We start from the raw sequence: 15,442 nt of genomic DNA, 5'->3' as shown, positions 1-15,442 counted from the left end.
TCTTCCTTTAGGAATGTTCGTACTAGAAGACTTTGGATGATACAAGTAGTTTGCAAGATCTTGATTCAGTTTGGTCTTATACACTGCTAACTGAAACTTCTAGCATCTCAACTGATTAATAGATGGTCTACAAACTGCCATCACGTGTAATACACAATGATACTAACTTAGCATGAAATGATCATTAAATGGTTAGATAAAATTCTTTTAACGGTGTGCTGAACTGATTTAGTTTCGCTCAGGTATATCAAGGATTTTGAAGACTTAATCTGGATAGTGAAAAAAAACCGTACCCTTCCTGAATTCAAATTTTCCTCTATTTATACTTTCGGAAATAGATCCATTCAATCAAAAGTGTCAGTTGGATTGTTTTTAGTCCATGTCAACGCTTTTCTGACAGTTCATACACAGTTACGATCAGTCTTGACTCGTACACTGTTGCAATCAGTTTGTTCAGACTGCTTGATGTGGACATCAATTTAGTGTTCTGACATTTGATGTTTGATAAACTGAAATCATTTAGACTTATTTATTCAGTTTAGAATAATATCAGTTTCTCTTAAATCATTTTTGTGTTAATATTATTTCTTAACCACCAAAATATGTCAAATTCTCGATCCAACAATTTGTTCATTTTTCGTGTGTGACAAAACAATGCAAAACTCCAATGTAGACAGCTGAAATTGAGAAGCAACTGATAAAAGTTTATTATTCGAAACTGATATACAAAATTCACTCTTGTTCTCCATTTTTGTTCCTGTTCTCAGATATTGATCTAGACCATTCACCAGACCTTTCTATTTTTCTTCTTTTTTTTGTCAACACCAGGAGTAGCTACATACCATCGTATAATTTACACAACTGAAGCCATCTGGGCTGATATATTGTCGATTTTAGAGGAAAATTTGGTGTGAACTAAATCGATTTTGGAGGATAGGTTGAGAAGTGCATCATGAGGGCTGGATAATTGAGAAGTGAATTGGCAGTTCTTTCTCATAGAGTCCATCTAAGTGAACAGAGAATTTTTGGGCCATTAATATAGTACCTGATACCCCGGGATGTCCCGGACCATGCATAGCGCCCGGGTCAGGAAAACGGAGCTTCCCGAGTCATGGATGAATCCGGGCCAAAAGGGCAAAGATCTGCACAGAAGACCGGATCTCGAGCAAACTGGGACATTGAGAGGATAGCTCTAGGACAAGGAGGATCTAGGGAAAGGGTCCATCAGGAGGCCGGGCTAGTGAACGTCCGAGACATATTCTCCCCGGGCTATTGGATGCCCGGGCTCTTATACAAAATTCCCGGGAAGTTTTCTACTCGGGCCACTTTGGTATAAGCGCTGCACTCGAGTACACCAGTAAGGTAATGTGTGGGCACCCGTCCTATCTCTGACACTAAGTGGTGGGCAAAATCAGGTAGGCTGGATGTGACTAGTAGGAGATTTGACATGCATGTAGGGTATAATCAGCCGCCCTACTATAATTAGTAGGTAGCACAAAGAACGAGGTCATCATTACATCCCCAACTATAATACCAGGTTCTCTCTTTACATTTACTCTCTATTCAGATATTGAATACTCACATTTACTACTCATTTATTACCCACACCAATATCACAACCATCATCTTGTTACATTGGTTTCTTGCTTGAGACCTTCACTGACTTAAGCATCGGAGTGGCCACGCCGGACACCCCTCTGGCGCCCATTCACGTGGTTATCTTCGTATTTGCAGATCTTTCCAGCTGTCTCAGGAGAAAAGCTTTTGATCCGGACGTTTTGCTCTTATTTCTCTCATTACACTGATAGCAGATCCGGTAGAGCATCCGACCCGGTCCATCCATTTCACTCGGATCACATCATTGGCGCCGTCTGTGGGAAGAAAGAGTTATAAGGCATTTATATGGCTCCTACCAGGAGAACGAATCAAGAAACTTCTCGAATTCAGGAAGAGAATAACACTCATCTTTCTGGTGCAGTGGCCTGCCACCCATTGGTCCCCGGCCTACTGTTAACTTAACACCTGAAGAGTTGGCCAAAATTGTATCTGATGCTGTGGAGACAGCCTTGGCAAAGAAATCTCTTGCTAGTCATTCTACTCGACCAAAGAAAGAACAGGAGCATGTGCGAGAGGAGCAGGAGGAGGAGAGAAGGGAGGAAAAAAGAGAGTCGAGTGCTGGTTCCAAATCTCCTACTGTGGCAGAAGAACTCTAGGAGTTGAGGAAGAAGTTGAAAGTGTTGGAAGGGCAAGTAGGCTCTAGAAGCAGCACTCGAGTTGTGGTCAAGGGTTGCCCATTCTCTGATACCATCATCCGTGAACCACTGCCCGGGCACTTTAAATCAGCCAGGATTAAGGATTATAATGGGAGTTCTGACCCTGAAGAGCATCTCGCCAGATTCGAAAATATGGCCATGCTACATTGCTATGGGGACCAGAGTAATTGCAAAGTGTTCCTAACCACCCTGATTGACTCGGCCCAGAGGTGGCTCGAAGGATTGACACATCAAAGTATCCAATCTTTTGAAGATTTCCAAAAAATATTCTTGCACCAGTTTAGCAGCAGCAAGAAATATAAGAAGACTACTTTCAGTTTGTTTGAAGTAAAGCAGGGAAAAAATGAAACTCTAAGAGCATACATCAAAAGATTCAATCGAGTGGTTTTGGATGTCCTTGCCTGTGCTCCCGAGACAAAAACTACTGCCTTCATGCAGGGATTGTGGGAAGGAGATTTCTTTCGATCATTAACAAAGAAGTTTCCTGGAAACTTTGAAGATCTCTTATCCCGGGCGGAAAAATACATCAACATGGAAGATGCTCAAAATAAAAAAAGAGAAGCTCTGAAGAGAGCTAGGGGAGACCGGATCGTAAGATTCAAGAGTGTAGCTCAGACCTGGCTCAGCACCCAAGTTCAGTGGCACAATCGCCGAGGCCAAAGAAGAAAAGGTTTTGTACTCTTTATAAAGAATTTTCTCATGATACCAGTGAGTGTCGAACCTTAAAGAGAAAATCCAATCATCGTTCTGCGCTAGGATCTAAAACACACAGTGAGCAAAGGCAACCACCCTGTTTAGCCCGGCCCCCCGGACCTAACACTTCTGGAAGATCGGCAGATGTCCTGAGTGGGTGTAGGAGAAAGGAAGGAAGCTCACGGGATAAGAGAAATAAGCAACCAGAAAAGGAAAATTCCTCCCCAATTCGTGGAATAATAAAAATGATTTCAAGAGGATCCACATATGGTGACTCCAATCGGGCTCGGAAGGCAAGAAATAGAAAAGAATGTCTGGAAATTGATGGGAGGGGAAAGAATGAGCCGGTCATAAGTTTTGGCCCGGAAGATCTCAGGAGTGTCAGTCTACCCCATAATGATGCTCTTGTTATTCAAGCCAGGGTTGCCAATTATGATGTATTAAGGTTTTCGTTGACAATGGTAGTTCTGTCAATGCATCTTCAAAGAGGCCTTGATTCAAGTTGATTTACATGAGTACCAGTTGGAGGCGGTTGAGACTGTCTTGTTTGGTTTCGCAGGTCATGCAGTGTATCTAGAAGGAGAAATAATACTGCCATTATTTTTGGTAACTGGAGACTTGCGAAAGACTGTCATGACAATATTTACCGTAGTGGATGCCCCATTTTCATATAATATCATTTTTGGTAGACCAGCCATGAACGAGATGAGGGCTGTGGCCTCAACTTACCATCAGAAAATCAAGTTTTCGGTACGAGGTCAAGTCGGGGAAGTCAAGGGAGATCAACCTTCCTCTCGGAAATGTTATGTGGAAAATGTCCGAGTAGATCAGAAGAGGGCAAGGAGGGAGGACGAGGGAAAGAGGGTGATCCGAGCAAAAGAAGTGGCAGAGGAAAGGGAGGTGCATTTCGTTGCCGAGGAGGAGCAGGAGATGGTGGAAGTTGAGCCAGGAAAACATATCCGGGTGGCCCGATATCTTATTGTCTCCACCCAGGTGAGTCTCTTAAATAGTTTAAAAACTAACATCAATGTTTTCGCGTGGTTTCAGCAGGAATTAGTCGGGATCTCGCCCCAAGTGGCTAAGCACAAATTGAATATTATCCTAGGATCCCGGCCTGTGAAGCAGAAGAAAAGGCATTTTGGCCCCGAGAAAGATAAAGTCATTGACAAACAGGTGAAAGAGTTGTTGTGGGCCGGTCACATTCGAGAGGTACAATTCCCTACCTAGCTCTCGAATGTGGTCCTTATTCCAAAAGCTACAGGAAAATGGAGGATGTGCGTAGAATTCCGGGATTTGAATAAAGCTTGTCCCAAAGATTGTTACCCACTTCCCCAGATTGACCAGTTGGTGGATCCCACCTCCGGTTTCTAATTATTGAGCTTTATGGATGCTTATCAGGGGTACCATCAAATTCCCTTTCCCCAGGAAGATCAAGATATAAAGCAAGTTTCATCATTTCGGGAGGCACTTTTTGCTATGTGGTCATGCCCTTTGGATTGAAGAATGCTGGGGCCACCTACCAGCGTCTGATGAATCATGTCTTTCAGAAGCAGATGGGTAGGAATGTAGAATTTTACGTGGATGACATCTTAATCAAGACCCGAGAAGTCTCTTGCTTTGTAGCCGATCTGGCCGAGACCTTTGCCACCCTGAAACATTATGGACTAAAACTCAACCCGACCAAATGTGTGTTCGGGGTTAGAAGTGGAAAATTCTTGGGTTTCCTGGTAACAGATCAAGGAATTGAAGTGAACCCGAAAACGATCAAAGCAGTGCTTGACATGCCTTCCCCCCCAATCTATCTGGGAAGTGCAGGAGTTAACAAGGAGAATTGTTGCTGTAGTGACCCGTTCCAGAATCACCTACTAATCAAAAACTAAGCATGCAATTAACCTAATCGATTATAATCAGAGAAAACAGCGGAAATATGGCCAACAACAATAGTTATACAACCCAATCGAAATCGAAGTCTAGACTAACTCAAAATGAAATATCCAGTACAACCATATCGAATCAAATGGAAAACACTGAAAACTAAACCAACCAGCTACTCAACGTCCTCCTCCTGCTCCTCCTGAGCCATCCAACCTGAGGCCTGCCCCGTGGGAATGGGGTGTCCAAGAATAAACAAAACCGAGGACGTGAGCGATAAGAACGCCCAGTACAAAAGTATGATTATACAGACCTATATGAAATGCACATGCTATGATCATGATACCGGGGTAGTCAAGAAACAGGAATCACAAAGGATCTCAAAATGCTCAGTCTAGAGGCGCCAAGTGGATAGTGCCGCGCGGTCCAACCTCTGGGTCACTGCATCCACTACAAGACAGACGTGGACCTAAAATGTCCCGGACCACCGAAGCCCTCCCGACCCGTCGGCCACTGTGTACTCTCGGTGTCCATGCGTCCACAAGACAGGGCTGAGCGGCCCCAAGATATAGCTTATCTCGAAAGAGATACAGCTCAACAGTAAAGGCTATCTCGAAGGAGATACGGCTCAACATGATATGCAATATGCATCATAACTCGTGACATAATAGCATGCATCATATGACATATAACAATGCAGCAAATACTCATGCAACACATATAAGAATGTATACTCAACCAGGATATCTCGGATAGTACTTTCGTACCTCTATCACAGCAAGCCTAGCCTTACGCAACACCGCTAATCAAGTCTAGCCCAAGCCTACGCATCAAAAGCATACTCAATCAATACTACCATGCTCGACTAGCAAAACCAGTACTCCCTAGTACTACCAAAGGTTTAGGGTTTACCTTCGTCCGTCGACAGCCCTTTGATGTCGATTGCCTGGAAACTCAGGCGCCGCTACGCTACTACTCCTGGCAGCTCTTGGCTATCGCTCGACCAACAACTAACCCTAGAAACCTTCCAAATCCTCTCAACTATGAGGCAAAACTCAAGAAATTGGCAAGTCACAAATGAGAAATCCGAGCACTATTTATAGGCCATGTTCGGATCCTCCGAACAACACTTCGGAACGTCCGAACGCTACGTGTCCATTGGCTCTTGACAGCTCATGATCGGATCCTCCGATCATACACTTCGGACCGTCCGAACATGCATGGAAAATGACGTGTCGATCAACACTTGACACCTATGATCGGATTCACCGAACTACACTTCGGATCGTCCGAACTCTTCGGTGCTTCCGAACCCTCTTCGGTCCGTCCGATCATGACCATAGCCAAAATTACACCCTAAACCTTCTTAATCACCATTACTCCGTTAATTACCCAATTTGGAATTCGGGCTACTACATTCTCCCCCCCTCAAAAGATTTCGTCCTCGAAATCAGGCTTAGAGAATGAACAAAACGAAATAACAACATCATTAATACATCTCAATTGTTGTTGAATACAACTGATACTATGATTACAACTGAAAACACAAACTTATACAAAGCACAACTCAAAAGAGCTCTGGATGCTCCGAACGCATACGACTCTCTAACTCCCAAGTGGCTTCTTCAGTGCCTCGACGCTGCCACTGCACTAAGACAAGAGGAATGATCTTATTCCGCAACACCTTATCTTTGCGATCTAGAATCTGAACTGGTCGCTCCACGTAAGACAAATCCGTATCAAGTTGAACTTCAGATGGATGTAAGATGTGCGACTTATCTGCTACATAACGTCTCAACAAGGATACGTGGAACACATCATGAATACTTGATAGGTACGGCGGCAACGCAAGTCTGTAAGCTAAATCTCCCACACATTCTAGTATCTCGAATGGACCAATAAATCTCGGAGACAGCTTACCCTTGAGACCAAATCTCAAAATCCTGCGAAAAGGCGAAACTCGGAGAAACACCTTCTCACCTGGCTGAAAATGAAGAGGTCGACGCTTTGTGTTCGCATAACTAGCCTGTCGATCCTGAGCAGTCTTAATCCGCTTCTTGATTACTGCAACCTTATCTATAGCCTGCTGGACTAACTCCGGTCCCTCTACCTGTCGTTCCCCGACTTCGTCCCAGAATAATGGAGTACGACAACGTCGCCCGTACAACGCCTCAAATGGTGCCATACCAATACTACGATGATAGCTGTTGTTGTACGCGAACTCAATCAAAGGCAAATGATCCTGCCAAGCGGGTCCGAAATCCATAACACAGGCTCGCAACATATCCTCAAGCGTACGGATAGTCCTCTCTGATTGACCGTCAGTCTCCGGATGATAAGCAGTACTCAGACTCAGTGTAGTACCCAAAGCTGACTGGAAACTACCCCAAAACCGTGAGGTAAAACGAGGATCTCTGTCACTAACAATACTGACAGGCACTCCATGCAAACGTACAATCTCCTGAATGTACAATCGAGCCATACGATCGAAAGTGAAATCACGATTATACGGCAGAAAATGAGCAGACTTGGTGAGTCGATCCACCACTACCCAGATAGCATCGCTGTTCCTCGAAGATAATGGCAAGTGAGTAATGAAATCCATCGTAATATGCTCCCACTTCCATTCTGGAATAGGTAAGTTCAACAACAATCCTCCCGGTCGACGGTGCTCTGCCTTAACCTGCTGGCAAACTAGACACTTGGAGACAAACTGATACACGCTGCGCTTCATCCCTTTCCACCAAAACCGCAGCCTCAAGTCTCTATACATCTTGTTGCTTCCTGGATGAACACTTAACTTGCTTCGATGCGCCTGAGACAATATCTCGTCCCTCAAAGTGTCATCCTCTGGTACTACAACCCGATTAGATAAGCACAGAAGACCATTGGACTGATAATGGAAATTACTATCACCACCAATTAACCGAGCTAATCTCTGAGTCTTGAGATCAGACATCTGAGCTTCTCGAATCCGAGTGAACAAATTGGGTTCAGATAAAATGGTAGCAACACGAATGCTCTCCATACCTTTCCGATGCTTGAAGTTAAACCCCAACGAGCAACTATCCTGGATGGCACTAGTCAAAGCACAAGTCTGAAGTGCAGAGGCTCTCACCTTGCGACTAAGCGCATCAGCTGTGAGATTCGCAGAACCTGGATGGTACTTGATCTCGCAATCATAATCCTTCAGCAAATCCATCCAACGACGTTGCCTCATGTTCAACTCAGCCTGAGTGAACAGATATTTCAGACTCTTATGATCAGTAAAGATTTCAAACTGAACACCGTACAAATAATGACGCCAAATCTTCAGCGCAAACACAATAGCTGCCAATTCCAGATCATGAGTGGGATACTTCTCCTCGTGAGATTTCAGCTGTCTGGAAGCATAAGCAATCACATGACCGTTTTGCGTCAACACACACCCTAAGCCTTGAGTGGAGGCATCGGTGTAAACACTGAAACCATCAGATCCTGACGGTAACGCCAAAACAGGTGCGGAAGTCAGAAGTCGACGAAGCTCTCTGAAACTATCTTCGCACTCGGATGACCACTCAAATGGAACATCCCTCCGAGTAAGTTGCGTCAATGGTCTGGCTATCTGAGAGAAATTCACGATGAAGCGACGATAATACCCTGCCAGACCTAGAAAACTACGGATCTCAGCCACCGTCGTCGGACGTGACCAATTCAGCACTGCTTCAATCTTGCTGGGATCCACAGAAACTCCTTCCTTGGATTCCAAATTGGGTAATTAACGGAGTAATGGTGATTAAGAAGGTTTAGGGTGTAATTTTGGCTATGGTCATGATCGGACGGACCGAAGAGGGTTCGGAAGCACCGAAGAGTTCGGACGATCCGAAGTGTAGTTCGGTGAATCCGATCATAGGTGTCAAGTGTTGATCGACACGTCATTTTCCATGCATGTTCGGACGGTCCGAAGTGTATGATCGGAGGATCCGATCATGAGCTGTCAAGAGCCAATGGACACGTAGCGTTCGGACGTTCCGAAGTGTTGTTCGGAGGATCCGAACATGGCCTATAAATAGTGCTCGGATTTCTCATTTGTGACTTGCCAATTTCTTGAGTTTTGCCTCATAGTTGAGAGGATTTGGAAGGTTTCTAGGGTTAGTTGTTGGTCGAGCGATAGCCAAGAGCTGCCAGGAGTAGTAGCGTAGCGGCGCCTGAGTTTCAAGGCAATCGACATCAAAGGGCTGTCGACGGACGAAGGTAAACCCTAAACCTTTGGTAGTACTAGGGAGTACTGGTTTTGCTAGTCGAGCATGGTAGTATTGATTGAGTATGCTTTTGATGCGTAGGCTTGGGCTAGACTTGATTAGCGGTGTTGCGTAAGGCTAGGCTTGCTGTGATAGAGGTACGAAAGTACTATCCGAGATATCCTGGTTGAGTATACATTCTTATATGTGTTGCATGAGTATTTGCTGCATTGTTATATGTCATATGATGCATGCTATTATGTCACGAGTTATGATGCATATTGCATATCATGTTGAGCCGTATCTCCTTCGAGATAGCCTTTACTGTTGAGCTGTATCTCTTTCGAGATAAGCTATATCTTGGGGCCGCTCAGCCCTGTCTTGTGGACGCATGGACACCGAGAGTACACAGTGGCCGACGGGTCGGGAGGGCTTCGGTGGTCCGGGACATTTTAGGTCCACGTCTGTCTTGTAGTGGATGCAGTGACCCAGAGGTTGGACCGCGCGGCACTATCCACTTGGCGCCTCTAGACTGAGCATTTTGAGATCCTTTGTGATTCCTGTTTCTTGACTACCCCGGTATCATGATCATAGCATGTGCATTTCATATAGGTCTGTATACTCATACTTTTGTACTGGGCGTTCTTATCGCTCACGTCCTCGGTTTTGTTTATTCTTGGACACCCCATTCCCACGGGGCAGGCCTCAGGTTGGATGGCTCAGGAGGAGCAGGAGGAGGACGTTGAGTAGCTGGTTGGTTTAGTTTTCAGTGTTTTCCATTTGATTCGATATGGTTGTACTGGATATTTCATTTTGAGTTAGTCTAGACTTCGATTTCGATTGGGTTGTATAACTATTGTTGTTGGCCATATTTCCGCTGTTTTCTCTGATTATAATCGATTAGGTTAATTGCATGCTTAGTTTTTGATTAGTAGGTGATTCTGGAACGGGTCACTACAGTTGCCCTGTCTCGATTCATTTCTCGGTCTTCTCACAGAAGCTACCCTTTCTTTCAAGTTTTGAGGAAGGCTCAAAAGTTTGGCTGGGACGAGAAATGTGAGCAAGCTTTTCAAGATTTAAGAAGAACTTGGCCGAATTACCCGTCTTGGTAAAGCCAGAGTCCGGGGAGAAATTGTGGGTTTATTTTTTTGCTACAAAATAAGTTGTTAGCTCTGTATCATCCGGGAGGAATAAACTGATCAGAAGCCGGTGTATTATGTCAGTCATGCCCTCGGAGGAGCAGAATTAAAGTACAATGAAGTAGAGAAAATAGCCCTGGCCTTGGTGGTGACTGCCCGGAAGTTGAGACCCTATTTTCTTTCGCATCCAATTGTGGTTCTTACTAACTCCCCACTGGGAAGAATCATGACACACTCTGAGGTCTCGGGAAGGACGGTCAAGTGGACAGTAGAGCTCGGGGAGTACGACATTGAGTATAAACCTCGGGTTGCTATTATTACCCAAGCATTAACAGAATTCTTGATCGAGATGATTCAACCAAAGGAAGAAGAAGTGTGGAGAATTTTTCTTGACGGTGGATAGAACTTATCAGGATGTGGGGTCGGGGTAGTCTTGATTGCTCCATCAGGAGAGAAGGTTAAGCTATCTTTGAGGATTGATTCCCGGGACACTAATAACGAAGCCGAATATGAAGCTGTTCTGGCCTGATTACTAGCCGCCCGAGAAGTCGGAGCTTCCCGGGTCATTATTTATTCTGATTCTCAATTAGTTGCCTAGCAAATCAAAGGATTATATGAAGCCAAAAATGAAAAAAATGCTCAAATATTTGGGACTCATCACAGCTTGGGCAGCATCTTTAATTGATTGGAGCATCGAGCAGATTCCTAGGGAAGAAAATGGGGAGGCGGATACCGTAGCCAAAATGGCCGCTTCCATGTCAGACATAAGAACCTGGGAGGTTTTATGTTTTACCTGATTAATTCTCTCTGTTGATGAAGATGTGCCGTCGGCCTGGGAAAAATTCATGAATGACCCCTTTGATCGAGTACATACTTCATAAACAAGCTCCCAGAAGACCAGGCTCAAGCTTTAAAAATCCAAAAAACAAGCACATAGGTTTGTCTTTTTAAATGATATTTTATACAAGAGATCATATCAGGGCCCTTTGATCAAGTGGTTAACAGAGAATGAAGTAGAGTATGTCCTCCGAGAAATCCATGAGGGATGCGGTGGTGAACAACTTGGCGGAACTGTCCTGACTCGAAAAACGATACTAGCCGGATTCTGGTGGCCCCGGATGAATCAAGATGCTGCTCAACTTGTCCAGACATGCCAATATCATGCTAAATTTGAACACCTTCCAACTTCTGGTATGCAACCCATCTCAGCATCATGTCCCTTCGATCAATGGGACATGGATATCGTGGGCCCGTTTCCCATAGCCCGAGCTCAGAAAAATTTCTTTTGGTTGTTGTGGATTATTTCTCTAAATGGGTGGAAGGCGAGCCTTTGGCCAAAATTACTGAGAAAGAAGTGATGAAATTTATCCGGAAAAATATTGTTTGTAGTTTGGTATCCCTAAAAGATTAATTTCAGACAATAGGAGATAATTTCAGGGAAAGAAAATTATGTCTTGGTGCCAAGAAATGAAGATCACTCAATCTTTCACTTCAGTAGCCTACCCACAAGCCAATGGTCAGACCGAGGTAACTAATAGGATCATTGTACAAGCATTAAAAGCCCGACTTCATGAGAAAGGTAAGGATAGGGTAGAGGAATTGCCAAGTATACTGTGGGCATATCGGACTACTCCTCGAACGTCTACCCGAGAAACTCCATACAGTCTAGTCTATGGCTCAGAAGCAGTCTTGCCTGTGGAGATCGGACAACCTTCTGCTCGGGTGGAATCTTACCCGAGTAACAATGATCAAACCCCGGCCATTGAGCTTGATCTACTTGAAGAAAGGAGAGATCAGGCAGCCATCCGAATGGAAGCCTATCTGATATGAATCTTTGTACGAACGAATAACAAACACGCTTAAAATCAAATCGCGCCCTCAATTCAGTAACGAACAAAGAATCATTGTTGTCTCGATCTTTTGAATCAAATTTTGGAGTGTGATATTCACCTCTAAATTATAAAACTTGGCAATAAATATTCACGATTAAACAATTGAGAAACAGACGAACCTTCAAAGAACTTGTCCCTGACAATCCGTATGATATCAATCGACAAACGCCACAAGACAAATCTTGATAAGTTTGATTTTTGAATGAACACAAAGCAAAAGCTTTGAAAAGCTTGAGAGAAAAACTCTAAACTTTGATAAAATAATCAATAATAATCTGAAAAGTGTGTCAAATTTCGTCCATCATATGTTTACATATAAAAAAGATATCAAATATAGTTACCAAGATAATTAAAACTCTAAATAAGGAAAGAAGTATTTTTCTCGGCTGCGGCGCGCTGGGGCGGTGAAGTTTGGCCGCCCTAGTGCGAAACGTTCTGGACATGCGCGCTGGGGCGGTGAAGTTTGGCCGCCCTAGCGCGAGATTCTCTAGAATTCACCTTCTGGACAGTGTTTTTGGCGCTGGGGCGGTAATGTTTGGTCGCCCTAGCGCGGAAGCTTCTGGTCCAAAGTCACGTTCTTCATATTTTAGCACTTGAACCTCCTTCCATTGACTTCCAAACTTGCTCCCGTGAATCACGAACCCCTCGGGACTTGGCTCCTTGCTTGGAAGCTCTACTTGATTGCTCATGAGCCCATTCAAGGTTTCTTTGAGTCTCTTCAGTCGTCCTCTCGTAATTGGTCCCTCCGGCAACTCTAACGGGTCCCATGCGTTCCTTGGGGAATGACCTTCCGTGTTCGCATCATCCTCCCCTTCTTGAAAAGGATTTGTCCTCAAATCTAGTTCGTCACCTACATCAAACAACGACAAGTCACTAACATTAAAGGTAGAACTCACGTTATACTCACCTGGTAGGTCGAGTTTGTAGGCGTTGTCATCGATCCTCTTAAGGACTTGAAATGGTCCATCACCCCTAGGTAATAGCTTCGAACGTCGCTTTTCGGGGAACCTTTCCTTCCTCAAGTGTAGCCAAACCCAATCTCCCTTCTCAAAGACCACCTTCTTCTTCCCCTTGTTGGCTTGCTTGGCATATTGCTCATTCTTCTTCTCAATGTTGGTCTTGGCCTTCTCATGCAAGCTCCTAACAAATTCAGCCTTCTTTTTCCCATTCATGTTTAACCTTTCACTCACAAGTAAAGACATCAAATCCAACGAAGTCAAAGGATTAAAACCATAAACAATCTCAAATGGCGAAAAATTTGTAGTAGAATGCACACTGCGATTATAAGCAAACTACAACAAATGGCAAACAATTCTCCCAATTCTTTAAGTTTTTTTTAAGAATAGCATGCAAAAGTGTTCCTAAAGTTCTATTGACAACTTCAGTTTGTCCATCCGTTTGAGGATGACAAGTAGTAGAAAACAACAATTTTGTGCCAAGTTTAGCCCATAAAGTCTTCCAAAAGTAACTCAAGAATTTAACATCGCGATCAGAAACAATAGTCCTAGGCATGCCATGCAACCTAACGACTTCTCTAAAGAACAAATCCGCAATGTTTGAAGCATCATCGGTTTTATGACAAGCTATAAAATGTGCCATCTTAGAGAATCTATCCACAACAACAAAAATAGAATCCCTCCCCTTCTTAGTCCTAGGCAACCCCAAAATAAAGTCCATAGAAATGTCAATCCAAGGCTCAATAGGAACAGAAAGTGGTGTATACAATCCATGTGGTTGTGTTTTAGACTTAGCTTGCCTACAGGTTATGTACTTATCACACACACACTCAACGTCACGCTTCATATGTGGCCAATAGAAATGTTCATGCAAAGCATTCAAAGTTTTTGCCACACCAAATTGTCCCATCAAGCCACCCCCATGTGTCTCCCTAACAAGTAATTCACGAATCGATGATTTAGGGATGCACAACCTATCTTCTCTAAACAAGAAACCATGATGCAAATAAAATTTTTCATGTGGACCATGCATACAAGTTTCAAACAAACTCTTAAAATCCTCATCTAGCACATACAATTCCTTGACATGCTCAAACCCCAAAATTTTTGAGTCCAAGGTAGAGATTAGTACGTACCTTCGTGATAGTGCGTCGGCCACTACATTTTCCTTACTTTGCTTGTACTTGATGATGTAGGGGAATGTCTCTATGAATGCCACCCACTTGGCATGCCACTTGTTCAACTTCTGTTGGCCCTTAAGGTGCTTTAGAGATTCATGGTCCGTATGGATCACAAATTCCTTAGACCTCAAGTAGTGCTGCCACGTCTCTAGAGTCCTCACGAGGGCGTAGAACTCCTTGTCATACGTGGAATAGTTCAGCGCCGCTCCATTGAGCTTCTCACTAAAGTATGCCACCGGACGCCCTCCTTGCATCAACACTCCACCAATACCTACACCTGAAGCATCACATTCAATCTCAAAGGTATTAGCAAAATCAGGTAAAACAAGTAAAGGATCATTAATCAATTTTTGTTTAATAAGATTAAAAGACTTCTCTTGCTCCTCGCCCCAATGAAATGGAACGTTTTTCTTGATTACTGCCGTCATCGGTGCTGCCAGTGTGCTAAAATCCTTAACAAACCTTCTATAGAAGCTTGCAAGCCCATGAAAACTTCGGAATTGACCAACAGTAGTAGGCGTTGGCCAATCTCGAATAGCACTTACCTTGTCTTCATTCACTTGTATCCCCTGCGAGCTTACCACAAAACCAAGGAAGACAAGTTTGCTTGTACAAAAATCACATTTCTTTAAGTTAGCATATAAATTTTCAGCCCTTAATGTGATTAGCACAAGTCTCAAGTGATTAACATGCTCATCCAAATTTTTGCTATACACTAGGATATCATCAAAGTAAACCACAAAAAACTTTCCTATGTGTGCACGCAAAACATGATTCGTTAACCTCATAAAGGTGCTAGGAGCGTTAGTTAAGCCAAAAAGCATGACCATCCACTCATATAACCCGTATTTGGTTTTAAAAGCAGTTTTCCACTCGTCACCTTCCCTCATCCTAATTCGGTGATAACCACTCTTCAAGTCAATTTTACTAAAACTACAAGCACCATGCAACTCATCTAACATATCATCTAGTCTAGGTATGGGATGCCTATACTTAATGGTTATGTTATTGATTGCCCTACAATCTACACACATACGCCATGAGTCATCTTTCTTAGGAACTAATAAAACAGGTACGGCACAAGGACATATGTACTCACGCACAAAACCCCTATCTAACAAATCACTTACCTGCCGTTGAAGCTCGTTGGTCTCCTCCGGATTGCTTCTATAAGCTGGGCGATTTGGCAATGCACTCCCGGGCACCAAATAAATTT

Source organism: Primulina eburnea, chromosome 14, assembly GCF_022965805.1.
Source record: "Primulina eburnea isolate SZY01 chromosome 14, ASM2296580v1, whole genome shotgun sequence".
Lineage (NCBI taxonomy): Eukaryota > Viridiplantae > Streptophyta > Magnoliopsida > Lamiales > Gesneriaceae > Primulina > Primulina eburnea.
The sequence above is the reverse complement of the archived record's forward strand: the minus strand, read 5'-3'. Positions refer to the sequence as shown.